Source organism: Arachis stenosperma, chromosome 10, assembly GCF_014773155.1.
Source record: "Arachis stenosperma cultivar V10309 chromosome 10, arast.V10309.gnm1.PFL2, whole genome shotgun sequence".
NCBI classification, from domain to species: domain Eukaryota; kingdom Viridiplantae; phylum Streptophyta; class Magnoliopsida; order Fabales; family Fabaceae; genus Arachis; species Arachis stenosperma.
In genome coordinates, this window is record NC_080386.1 from 134,401,725 (window position 1) to 134,415,975 (window position 14,251).

Genomic DNA, 14,251 nt, shown 5'->3' on the forward strand with positions numbered 1-14,251 from the left:
TTTAACGCCAGGTTTTTTACCCTTTCCTGGCGTTTAACGCCAGTCTGGTGCCCCTTTCTGGCGTTAAACCCAGAATGGTCCAGACTGGGCGTTAAACGCCCAACTGCTAGGCTTATGGCGTTTAAACGCCAGCACTTCTTCCTCCAGGGTGTGCTATTTTTCTTCTTGTTTTTCATTCTTTTTGCTTTTTTCATTGTTTTTTGACTTCTTATGATCATCAACCTACAAAAAAGATAAAATAACAAAAGGAAAATAGTTAATTATAAAACATTGGTTGCCTCCCAACAGCGCTTCTTTACTGTCATTAGCTTGACAGAGGACTCTCATGGAGCCTCAGAGATGCTCAGAGCCGTGTTGGACCCTCTCAACACCAAACTTAGAGTTTGAATGTGAGGGTTCAACACCAAACTTAGAGTTTGGTTGTGGCCTCCCAACACCAAATTTAGAGTTTGACTGTGGGGGCTCTGTTTGGCTCTGTTTTGAGAGAAGCTCTTCATGCTTCTTCTCCATGATGACAGAGGGATATCCTTGGGCCTTAACACCAAGGATTCTCATTCACTTGAATGATCAACTCTCCTCTATCAACATCAATCACAGCCTTTGCTGAGGCTAGGAAGGGTCTGCCAAGGATGATGGATTCATCCATGCACTTCCCAGTCTCTAGGACTATGAAATCAGTAGGAATGTAATGGTCTTCAACCTTAACCAGAACATCCTCTACAAGTCCATAGGCTTGTTTTCTTGAGTGTCTGCCATCTCTAATGAGATTTTGGCAGCTTTCACCTCAAAGATCCCTAATTTCTCCATTACAGAGAGGGGCATGAGGTTTACACTTGACCCAAGTCACACAAGGCCTTCTGAGGTCATGGTGCCTATGGTACAAGGTATAGAAAACTTCCCAGGATCCTGCCTCTTTTGAGGCAATTGTGCCTAGCAAGTTATCCAGTTCTTTGGTGAGCAAAGGGGGTTCATCCTCCCAAGTCTCATTTCCAAATAACTTGTCATTTAGCTTCATGATTGCTCCAAGGTATTAGCAACTTGCTCCTCAGTGACATATCATCCTCTTCAGAGGAAGAATACTCATCAGAGCTCATGAAAGGCAGTAGTAAGTCCAAGGGAATCTCTATGGTCTCAGTTGAGCCTCAGATTCCCAAGGTTCCTCATTGGGAAACTCATTGGAGGCCAGTGGACGTCCAGTGAGGCCTTCCTCAGTGGCGTTCACTGCCTCTTCTTCCTCCCAGAATTCGGCCATATTTATGGCTTTGCACTCTTTTGGATTTTCTTCAGTGTTACTTGGGAGAGTGCTTGGGGGAAGTTCAGTAATTTTCTTGCTCAGCTGACCCACTTGTCCTTCCAAATTCCTAATGGAGGATCTAGTTTCAGTCATGAAACTTTGAGTGGTCTTATTAGATCAGAGACCATTGTTGCTAAGTCAGAAGTACTCTGCTTAGAACTCTCTGTCTGTTGCTGAGAAGATGATGGAAAAGGCTTACTATGCTAAACCTGTTTCTCCACCATTATTATTGAAACCTTGTTGAGGTCTCTCTTGATTCTTCCATGAGATTTGGGTGATTTTCCATGAAGAATATAGGTTTCCATAGGGTTCTCCTAGGTAGTTTACCTCTTCCATTGAAGGTTCTCAGGATCATAAGCTCTTCCTCAGATGAAGCATCCTTAGTGCTGTGTTGGTGCATTTGCATTCCAGACAGACTTTGAGAAATCAAATTGACTTGTTGAGTCAATATCTTGTTCTGAGCCAATATGGCATTCAGAGTGTCAATTTCAAGAACTCCTTTCTTCTGACTAGTCCCATTGTTCACATGATTCCTTTCAGAAGTGTACATGAATTGGTTATTTGCAACCATTTCAATCAGTTCCTGGGCCTCAGTAGGCGTCTTCTTCAGATGAAGAGATCCTCCAGCAGAGCTATCCAAAGACATCTTGGATAGTTCAGAGAGACCATCATAGAAAATACCTATGATGCTCCATTCAGAAAGCATGTCTGAGGGACATCTTCTGATTAATTGTTTGTATCTTTCCAAGCTTCATAGAGGGATTCTCCATCCTTCTGTCTGAAGGTTGGATTTCCACTCTAAGCTTACTCCATCTTGTGGTGGAAAGAAACTTTGCCAAGAAGGCATTGACTAGCTTTTCCCAAGAGTCCAGGCTTTCTTTAGGTTGAGAGTCCAACCATATTCTAGCTCTCTCTCACAGCAAAAGGGAATAGCATCAGTCTATAGACCTCAGGGTCAACCCCATTAGTCTGACTGTGTCACAGATTTGCAAGAATTCAGCTAAAAACTGATGAGGATCTTCCATTGGAAGTCCATGGAACTTGCAATTCTGTTGCATTAGAGAAACTAATTGAGGCTTAAGCTCAAGTTGTTGCTCCAATGGCAGGGATAGAGATGCTTCTCCCATAAAAATCAGGAGTAGGTGCAGTAAAGTCACCAAGCACCTTCCTTGCATTGTTGGCATGTTGTTGTTTTCGGCTGCCATGTGTTCTTCTTCCTTGAAGAATTCGGTCAGGTCCTCTAAAGAGAGTTGTGCCTTGGCTTCTCTTAGCTTTCGCTTCAAGGTTCTCTCAGGTTCAGGGTCAGCTTCAACAAGAATGCCTTTGTCTCTGCTCCTGCTCATAAGAAAGAGAAGAGAAAAAGAAAGTATGGAATCATCTATGTCACAGTATAGAGATCCTTGAAAGTCAGAGGAAAAGAGAAAATAGAAAGAAGAAGGAGAAGAAGAATTCGAACTTTAATTAGATAAGGTTCGAATTGTGCATTAGAAGGAGTGGTACTCCATAAATAGAAGGATGTGGGAAGGGGGAAGAAGATTTTCGAAAATTAATTAAAATATTTTGAAACATTTTTGAAAAACATCAATTGATTTCGAAAATCAAAGTGGAAAAGAAATCAAGTGATTTTGAAAAGATTTGAAGTTAGAAATTAAAAAGATTTGATTGAAAACTATTTTGAAAAAGATGTGGTTAAAAAGATTAATTGAAAAGTTATGGTTTTAAAAAGATGTGATTGAGAAGATATGATTTGAAAACAATTTTAAAGATATGATTTGAAAACAATTTGAAAGATATGATTTAAAAATGAATGACTTGCCTAACAAGAAAAGATATGATTTGAAACATTTAAACCTTTCTCATCAGAAAAGGTAACAATCTGTGATGTTCAATCAAATCATTAATTGTTAGTAGTATTTTAAAAAGGAAAGAAATTAATTTTGAAAACATTTGATTGAAAAGATATGATTTGAAAAAGATTTGATTTTGAAAAACTAAAAAAATTGATTTGAAACAAAATCTTCCCCCTAGCACCATCCTGGCGTTAAACGCCCAGAATGGTATACATTCTGGCGTTTAACGCCCAAAATGCACCCTTTTTGGGCGTTAAACGCCCAACCAGGTACCCTGGCTGGCGTTTAAACGCCAGTCTGCCTTCTTCACTGGGCATTTTTGAATGCTCAGCTTTTTCTGTGTAATTCCTCTGCAGTATGTTCTGAATCTTCAATTCTTTGTATCATTGACTTGAAAAGACACAAATTAAAAAATATTTTTGGATTTTTTAATAATCAAAATGCAAAAGGAATCAATTAACAATGCATGCAAGACACCAAACTTAGCAGTTTGTATACTACTGACACTAACAATATGAGAATGCATATGAGACACACAAAATACTTCAAGTCAATAGAATTCAAAGATCAAAACAAAGAAATATATGCATGGATTCGAAAATTATAACAAAAACATGCATAAGACACCAAACTTAAGATGAGACACTAGACTTAAGCAAGAAATATTTTTGGTTTTTATGATTTTCTAAATTTTTTTTTTTTTTTCGAAAATTAAGAAGAAAAAGTATCAAAGTTCTTAATGAGAATTCCAGGAATCAGTGCAATGCTAGTCTAAGACTCCGGTCCAGGAATTAGACATGGCTTCACAGCCAGCCAAGCTTTCAAAGAAAGCTTCGGTCCAAAACACTAGACATGACCAAAGGTCAGCCAAATCTTAGCAGATCACTACTCCAAGAGCAAAATTGATGAGAATCAACATGCTCTTGTGGTGATAAGTTGAAACCTCGGTCCAATCAGATTAGACATGGCTTCTCAGCCAGCCAGATTTCAACAAATCATCATGAAACTCTAGAATTCATCTTCAAGAATTTCGAAAAGATAAATACCTAATCTAAGCAACAAGATGAACCGTCAGTTGTCCAGCCTAAAATAATCCCGGGCAATAACACCAAAAACTTGATGTTGTTGCCGGATCTTGGCACTGATGTTACCAAAAGCTTGCTCAAAACTTGAACAATCCCCGGCAACGGCGCCAAAAACTTGGTGCACGAAATTGTGAACAGTACTTTTTCACAACTCAAATAATCCCCGGTAATGGCTCCAAGAACTTGGTGGGCTCAATACCATGGCATTACACAACTTCGCACAACTAACCAGCAAGTGCACTGGGTCGTCCAAGTAATAAACCTTACGTGAGTAAGGGTCGATCCCACGGAGATTGTTAGTATTGAAGCAAGCTATGGGCATCTTGTAAATCTTAGTCAGGCAAACTCAAATGTATATGATGATGAACGAAAATAACATAAAGATAAAGATAGTGATACTTATGTATCATTGGTGTAAGAGCTTCAGACAAGTGTATGAGATGCCTTCCCTTCCGTCTCTCTGCTTTCCTACTGCCTTCATCCAATCCTTCTTACCTTTCCATGGCAAACTCGTGTAGGGTCTCACTGTTGTCAGCAGCTACCTCCCATCCGCGCAGTGAAAGCTAATGCACACACTCTGTCACAGTGCTGCCAGTCACCGGTTTGGTTCCCTCCCCTACCGGAAGGAATAACTCTTTTGCGTCTGTCACTAACGCCCAGTAGGTTACAGGTTTGAAGCACGTCACAGTCATTCAGTCATTGAATCCTACTCAGAATACCACAGACAAGGTTAGACCTTCCGGATTTCTCTTGAATGCCGCCATCAGTTCTTGCCTATACACGAAGACTCTGATCTCACGGAATGGCTGGCTCGTTTGTCAGGCGAGCACTCGGTTGTCAGGCGATCAACCATGCATCGTGCAATCAGAAATCCAAGAGATATTCACTAAGCCTCAGATGCTTGTAGAACAAGAATGGTTGTCAGTCACCTTGTTCATGGGTGAGAATGGTGATGGGCGTCAATCATCACCTTCATCATGTTGAAGAACAAGTGATATCTTGGTAAAAGAACAAGTGGAATTGAATGGAAGAACAATAGTAATTGCATTAATACTCGAGGTACAGCAGAGCTCCACACCCTTAATCTATGGTGTGTAGAAACTCCACCGTTGAAAATACATAAGAACAAGGTCCAGGCATGGCCGAATGGCCAGCCTCCTAAGATAGCATAAAACAAAGATAGCTACCAAGAGTCTTTCTAAAAGCTCTCTAATACAATAGTAAAAGGTCCTACTTATAGAAAACTAGTACATAGATGAGTAAATGACATAAAAATCCACTTCCGGGCCCACTTGGTGTGCTTGGGCTGAGCAATGAAGGAAATTCGTGTAGAGACCTTTTCTGGAGTTAAACGCCAGTTCTCATGCCAGTTGGGCGTTTAACTCCAACTTTATTCCAGTTCCGGCGTTTAACGCTGGAATTTCTGAGGCCGGATTGCTACGGGGTTTGGGCCATCAAATCTTAGACAAAGTATGGACTATTATATTGCTGGAAAGCCAGGATGTCTACTTTCCAATGCCGTTGAGAGCGCGCCAATTGGGCTTCTGTAGCTCCAGAAAATCCACTTCGAGTGCAGGGAGGTCAGAATCCAACAGCATCTGCAGTCCTTTTTGGTCTCTGAATCAGATTTTTGCTCAGGTCCCTCAATTTCAGCCAGAAAATACCTGAAATCACAGAAAAACACACAAACTCATAGTAAAGTCCAGAAAAGTGAATTTTAATTAAAAACTAACAAAAATATACTAAAAACTAACTAGATCATATCAAAAACATACTAAAAATAATGCCAAAAAGTATACAAATCATCCGCTCATCAGTTAGCCTTCCCTCACCTCATTTGTCACCTCTGTTATTCAGTGGGAGTTGACATAGAGGGAGACATCACCATTGATGAGGACAAGCCCATCACTAAGAAAAGGATGGAGTACACAAGAGATCCCACTCATCATGAGATCCCTGAGATTCCTCAAGGGATGAATTTTCCTCCACAAGACTATTGGGGGCAACTAAACACCTCCCTAGGAGAGTTGAGTTCCAATATGGGACAACTAAGGGTGGAGCACCAAGAACACTCCATTCTCCTCCATGAAATTAGAGAAGAACAAAGAATCATGAGAGAGGAGCAACAAAGGCAAGGAAGAGACATTGAGGAGCTCAAGCACTCCATAGGACCTTCAAAAGCAAGGAAGAGCCGCCATCACTGAGGTGGACCCATTCCTTGATTTCCTTGTTCTTTATTCCTTTGTTTTCGAATTTTAGTGCTTTATGTTATCCATGCTTGTGTCTTATGATCATTAGTGTCTTAGTGTTTATGCCTTAAAGTTATGAATGTCCTATGAATCCATCACCTTTCTTGAATAAAAATGTGCTTAATTGAAAAAGGAAGAATTGCATGAATTTTGAATTTTATAATAGTTTAATTATTTTGATGTGGTGGCAATATTTTTGTTCTCTGAATGTATGCTTAAACAGTGCATATGTATCTTGAATTTGTGGTTCATGAATGTTGGCTCTTGAAAGAATGATGAAAAAGGAGACATGTTATTGAGGATCTGAAAAATCAATAAAATGATTCTTGAAGCAAGAAAAAGCATTGCTATTCAAAAAAAAAAAAAAAAAAAAAAAAAAAAAAAAAAAAAACCCGAAAAAAAAAAAGAAAAAAAAAAAAGAAAACGAAAAAATAAAATAATAATAAGAGTTGTGATCCAAGGCAAATAAGAGTGTGCTTAAGAACCCTGGACACCTCTAATTGGGGACTTTAGCAAAGCTAAGTCACAATCTGAAAAGGTTCACCCAATTATGTGTCTGTGGCATGTATGTATCCGGTGGTAATACTGGAAAGACAGAGTGCTTTGGGCCACAGCCAAGACTCAATAAATAGCTATGTTCAAGAATCATCATACTTACTAGGAGAATCATTAACACTATCTGGATTCTAAGTTCCTAAAGAAGCCAACCATTCTGAATTTCAAAGGATAGATTGAGATGCCAAACTGTTCAGAGACAAAAAGTTAAAAGCCCCGCTCATCTAATTAATACTGATCTTCATAGATGTTTTGGAGTTCATTGCATATTTCTTCTTTCATCCTATTTGATTTTCAGTTGCTTGGGGACAAGCAACAATTTAAGTTTGGTGTTGTGATGAGCGGATGATTTGTATACTTTTGGCATTGTTTTTAGTATGTTTTTGATATGATCTAGTTAGTTTTTAGTATATTTCTATTAGTTTTAGTTAAAATCACTTTTCTGGACTTTACTATGAGTTTGTGTGTTTTTCTGTGATTTCAGGTATTTTCTGGCTGAAATTGAGGGACCTGAGCAAAAATCTGATCCAGAGACCAAAAAGGACTGCAGATGCTGTTGGATTTGACCTCCCTGCACTCGAAGCGGATTTTCTGGAGCTACAGAAGCCCAATTGGCGCGCTCTCACGACGTTGGAAAGTAGACATCCTGGGCTTTCCAATATATGATAGTCCATACTTTGCCCAAGATTTGATGGCCCAAACCGGCGTTCAAAGTCACCTCAAGAAATCCCAGCGTTAAACGCTGGAACTGGCACCCAAATGGGAGTTAAACGCCCAAACTGGCACCAAGGCTGGCGTTTAACTCCAAGAAGAGTCTCTACACGAAATTGCTTCATTGCTCAGCCCAAGCACACACCAAGTGGGCCCGGAAGAGGATTTTTATGTCATTTACTCATTTCTGTACACCTTAGGCTACTAGTTTCTTATAAGTAGGACCTTTTACTATTGTATTAGAAATCTTTGGATTGTTTTTAATCCTTTGATCATCTTTGGACATCTAGTTCTTAGATCATTTGGGGGCTGGCCATTCGGCCATGCCTAGACCTTGTTCTTATGTATTTTCAACGGTGGAGTTTCTACACACCATAGATTAAGGTGTGGAGCTCTACTGTACCTCGAGTATTAATGCAATTACTATTGTTCTTCCATTCAATTCCGCTTGTTCTTTTACCAAGATATCACTTGTTCTTCAACATGATGAAGGTGATGATTGACGCCCATCACCATTCTCACCTATGAACAAGGTGACTGACAACCACTCTTGTTCTACAAGCATTCGAGGCTTGGTGAATATCTCTTGGATTTCTGATTGCATGATGCATGGTTGATCGCCTGACAACCGAGTGCTCGCCTGACAAACGAGCCAGCCATTCCGTGAGATCAGAGTCTTCGTGGTATAGGCAAGAACTGATGGCAGCATTCAAGAGAATCCGGAAGGTCTAACCTTGTCTGTGGTATTCTGAGTAGGATTCAATGACTGAATGACTGTGACGTGCTTCAAACTCCTAGCAGGCTAGGGCGTTAGTGACAGACGCAAAAGTATCAATGGATATTATTCCGGCCTGAACGAGAACCGACAGCTGAATTCCGCTATGCCGTGACAGGACATATGCAATCGCTTTCACTGAGAGGATGGGAGGTAGCTGCTGACAACAGTGAGACCCTACACAAGCTTGCCATGGAAAGGAGTAAGAAGGATTGGATGAAGACAGTGGGAAAGCAGAGAGACGGAAGGGAAGGCATCTTCATACACTTGTCTGAAGCTCTTACACAATGATACATAAGTATCACTATCTTTATCTTCTATGTTATTTTCGTTCATCATCATATATATTTGAGTTTGCCTGACTAAGATTTACAAGATGACCATAGCTTGCTTCAATGCTAACAATCTCCGTGGGATCGACCCTTACTCACGTAAGGTTTATTACTTGGACGACCCAGTGCACTTGCTGGTTAGTTGTGCGAAGTTGTGTAATGCCATGGAATTGAACCACCAAGTTCTTGGAGTTCATGACCAGGGATTATTTGAGTTGTGAAAAAGTATTGTTCACAATTTCGCGCACCAGGTATCTATTGAGATCTTGCTGCTTTGGCCTCTTTAGATTGCTTTCGTATTTATTATTTGTAGCTTGGATCCTTTTGAGGCCGTGACTGTGGGGGGGCCGACTTGTTTCTCGGTTTCTTCGCTTTTTGCCTCATAACCGATTTCTTTATGTTGGTCCCCTTCTAAGTTATTTCTGTAATCCTCTTTTTGGACCATTGTTAGGTCTTCTTTTAGGGATTACTTTTATAACTTATCTTTGTAGGAGACCAACTTCGTTAGGTCGATCTCTTCTAAGTTGTTTTTGTAATCTTCTTTCTTGGACCTTTGTCAGGTCTCTTTCAGGGATTACTTTTACAACTTGTCTTTGTAGGAGATCGACTTCGTTAGGTCGATCTCTTCTAAGTTGTTTTTGTAATCCTCTTTCTTGGACCTTTGTCAGGTCTCTTTCAGGGATTACTTTTACAACTTGTCTTTGTAGGAGACCGACTTCGTTAGGTTGATCTCTTCTAAGTTGTTTTTGTAATCCTCTTTCTTGGACCTTCGTCACGTCTCTTTCAGGGATTACTTTTACAACTTTAGGTCGATCTCTTCTAAGTTGTTTTTGTAATCCTCTTTCTTGGACCTTTGTCAGGTCTCTTTCAGGGATTACTTTTACAACTTGTCTTTGTAGGAGACCGACTTCGTTAGGTCGATCTCTTCTAAGTTGTTTTTGTAATCCTCTTTCTTGGACCTTTGTCAGGTCTCTTTCAGGGATTACTTTTACAACTTGTTTTGTAGGAGACCGACTTCGTTAGGTCGATCTCTTCTTAAGTTATAGCAATTCCTCTTTAATAGGGTTGGCCAGACCTCTTTCCAAGGATTTGCTGATAACTTGGGTTGACTTGGTCCGACTTTTTGGTGTCGGTCAGTCTTTTTAAGTTATTATATAGCAATCCATAAGACCTCGTCAGGTTCTTTTTTGGGATCACTTTCGATAACTTCTTGCATTATTCTGTGTTCATCTTTTGCCGATTTGTAGATTGTGATTTCTGTCCTGGTTTAATCGACCTTTAGGTGAATTGCGTTTTCACCTTTGTCGGTCGATTATTCCTATCAAAATCGTATAGTGAATCTGTTTTTCACTTCTTGTTCAATCCGTTGCTTTATAATCGGACGATGAATGCTTCAGATTAATGCGTCTTGAGCACTTTGTAGAAAATATGAAATGTATTTTTATTTAAAGAAAGTGCAAATATATACAGGCGGGAATTTTTCATACCCTTAAGTCGGATTAAATCTCAATCTTTGACGCCTCATTAAAAAACTTTTTAAGGAAAAAGAGTGCATCTTGAGATCTTTTACCTTTCCTAGCTATAGTACCTTCTTAGGTTACAGGCGTGCCATAATCTAGGGAGATCTCGTCCCTCGAGTTCAGACAGTCTGTAGTAGCCCTTCCCCAGTACTTTTGTGACTCGGTAGGGTCCTTTCCAGTTAGCTGCCAGCTTTCCTTCTCCAAGTCGAGTTGTTCCAATATCATTTCGGATTAAGATGAGATCGTTCTCCATGAAGTCTCTTGGCACTACCTTTTGATTATACCTGGAAGCCATTCGCCACTTTAGTGCTTCTTCTTTGATCCGAGCTCTTTCTTGGATTTCTGGAAGTAGGTCGAGCTCTTCTCTTTGAAGTTGAGAGTTGGTTTGTTCATTGTAGTGGACTACTCGGGGAGACCCTTCTTCAACTTCTATTGGAATCATTGCCTCCACTCCGTATGCTAGTCGAAATGGGGATTCGTTTGTAGTGGAATGTGGTGTTGTTCGATACGCCCATAGGACTTGTGCAAGTTCCTCGGCCCAAGCTCCCTTTGCTTCTTGTAATCTCCATTTCAGCCCGGCCAATATAACTTTGTTGGCTATTTCGGCTTGTCCATTGGCTTGGGGGTGTAAAAGATAATGGATGCGTTTTATGTAACAAGGATGTTGAACGGGTCCATCACTTGTTTCTTGGTTGTGAATTTTCTTGGCGAGTGTGGAGTGAGTGGATAGCAGTATTTGGCTGGTAGTTGGCTTTTCTAGGTTTGATAAAGGAACATTTTCTTAGCTGGACAGAAGAACCGCGTAGGAAGGAGGATCGAAAACAGTGGTTGATATGTTTTTGTGCAATTATTTGAAACCTTTGGCTAGAAAAGAATAGATGAATTTTTTAGAATAAAAGTAAAGGTGTAGAAGAAATTATCAACTTGACCTTGTTTTGCTGCAACGAGTGGAGAGGTGTGGATTCTTTTTATTATTGATGGCAATGCCGGAGATGACTTGGGGACTGTTTTGTGTTATTTTGGTTTATTTGTTGTCTTTTTGTTACCTAATTCTATTTGGTTTATTTTGCTACATAACCAAAGAATTATGATCAGAAGATTTAGAAACGAAAACTTACATATGGATGGGATGCTAATTTTTTAAGGTCCAAAGTATAAACATTTTGTAGTCCTCAATCATAAATGACTTTTTTTTTGTTTTGGTTGTAAGAACGACCCCATGATTCCCAATAGCAATGTTCTAGAGCATTTGTAAAACACCAAAAGAAATATTTAATACACCCAAAACATTACACAAATACACCTAAAATTGAGTCCAATACACTTTACTACAATATTAGTGGAGAGACAGTCAATTTTTTTTTCAAATCTTTTAATATTTTGTCTGTTCAGAATCAGACACATAGCATTGACAATCTAGAGAAAAAAAATTCAAATTAATCACATCAATCAACATTGCAGTCACATGTCATAATAAAATCGTTAACCTTATCCTAATTTTACCTCAGCTTTGATATATTTGTTAGCTGCTAGAGATGCAAAGTGAATTTTTGACAGTATCAATGGTTGTTGGAAATTGAGGGTGTACACTGGGTCATACTCATTAGTACTTCCATCCTTGTATGTCTTTACACGTGTGGCCCAAAGGTAGCACTTCTCTTTCATCTCAGCCGACAATTCCTTACTCCTTGAAATTAAATGAGAAACAATCTGTTGATACATCAAATTTTGATAATAAACAGAAAAGAAAGCGATGTAATGATAATTTCAGAATCTTACTTATCATCGGATTCACTTGCACTTTCTGAAGTGGAATCTATTTACTTCTTTTTTTCTGGATACCATTTTAGAAGGCAAACAATCATTACCAAAAAATATCTTAAAAATGACAAAATATACTAAAAAATATTACTTACTTTTTAGCTGTCCTAGTGGGTGGTTTCCTTCTTTTTGTTGCTTCCTCTGAGTCTTGTTCAGACTCAGACTCAAAGAAAAAATCAAGTTTAGTTTCCAATGAATCACTCTCAGATGAACTTGCCTTTTTTTGTCTTTTTTTTCTTTTTTTTTTCTTTTTTTTTCATTTCGTTTAACTTCTTTTTCACTTCCAGTGGCTAACCCAGGGAAGTCTAGGGATTGCTTCTGTCTTTTTGTCTGTGTGTTATGTTAGATGAAAATAGACTATCATCGAGGCATAGAGGCAGCCGTCAATCGATTTTTTCTTTTCCAAACGGTAATTGATTACGCCTTTGATGATGAAATTGGGCACATGGGTGCCCCAGTTGCCCTCCGTTAGGTTGTCCATCCAAAAAATTGGAGCTAGGTGGATAGGAGATATTTTGTTTATCGTAGTTGGCAACAAGAACGCCATTTGAATATAGAGGATGAAAATCCTCTTGGACATCAGGCGATCTTGGTCGTTGCCAACACCGATATTCATCATCTCATCGGTCATATTCTTTAATGTCTTTTCCTGAAACCTTCTAAAAATGACTTTTTTTTTCTTAGAAAGATCCTTAAAACTCACTTTATTGAAAAATTGATCTCCTATAAAAAAGAAAATAATTTATACACCAACTCACTTAAAATATACCCAAATATCACTCATATACACCTAAATTTATTACTTGATTACATGAGATCAGAATAAGATATTAAAAAAAAATAGATTACAGAAAATGCAAGTATAGAAATTTTCCATAATCAGTTACCTGATGCATTGAGGCCAAAGGCAGCCCCCTATTACTTTCGGTTTAATTTTAAACGAACCGTGGCTTGTGTCCAGTTTGTTTTTGTCCAAATTAAAGGAATTACCCAACTTCTTTAAAAGTTTGTGTGGCACATTTATTGACGAGATGTGCATGAGGCCACCAAATCCTAATTCGCGAACGATGACCTTCTTTGCCTCGCTCATCGTTTCAAACTTTTCACTCAATAGATAAAAATATTAGGGAAGTAACTGACACATACACCCAAATAACATCCACATACACCCAAATACCAGCTTCATACACTCAAATCTAGTCCTATACACTATTATTTTTTCGATTATGCAAAATTAAATGAGTTCAAAATGATATTCAACTCAACCAAATATGCATACAATGACATTATAAGGTCAAGCACAAGTGTAAAAGCACCGGTTACACTTCAATACTCTTTATATATATATATATATATAAGTCCCATACACCTCTATTTTTTTGGGATTACATGACATTATACGAGTTTAGAATGATATTTAAGCTCAAAATGCCACTAGAAGCACGAGTCACATTCGAATTCTGACATATACCCAAAAATCGGTTATATACACCAAAAAATAATTTCACTTGAAATACAATACAAAATTTATATGTATGCAAACTCACTTCAAAACATGCAAAACATGCACAAAACATGCACAAAAACAGATGAAAACACACGTAAAACTATTCACTAGAAATACATAAAACAGCGTAAACGACTTGAACAGTTTTATCAGAACAGTAATATCAAATCTAAACCAAAAACAGTGAAACAGAAAAAGAAATATGACGATATAATAATACATACAATGCAAGCTAAGTTAGATAATACTTTTTTTTTTAATTAGACTACTTTTTTATTTATAATATAGTGGAAAATTGGAAGCTTATCTAGACGAAGATAGCAAAATGTAAGAATTATATATATATATATATATATATATATGAGTTGTTCGATCCCTTAGCTTGTTCTCTATTATTAAGAGGTCTTCCATTTTACACACACACGTGTATATATTCCCAATAGTTTGAGTGCATTATTATTTTCACCTTCTCAAATTACACCAAATTTTACAGAGAAATTCAGACATTCAACTCCACTCTTAAGGATAACAAGTTACAGAAAGAAATTCATT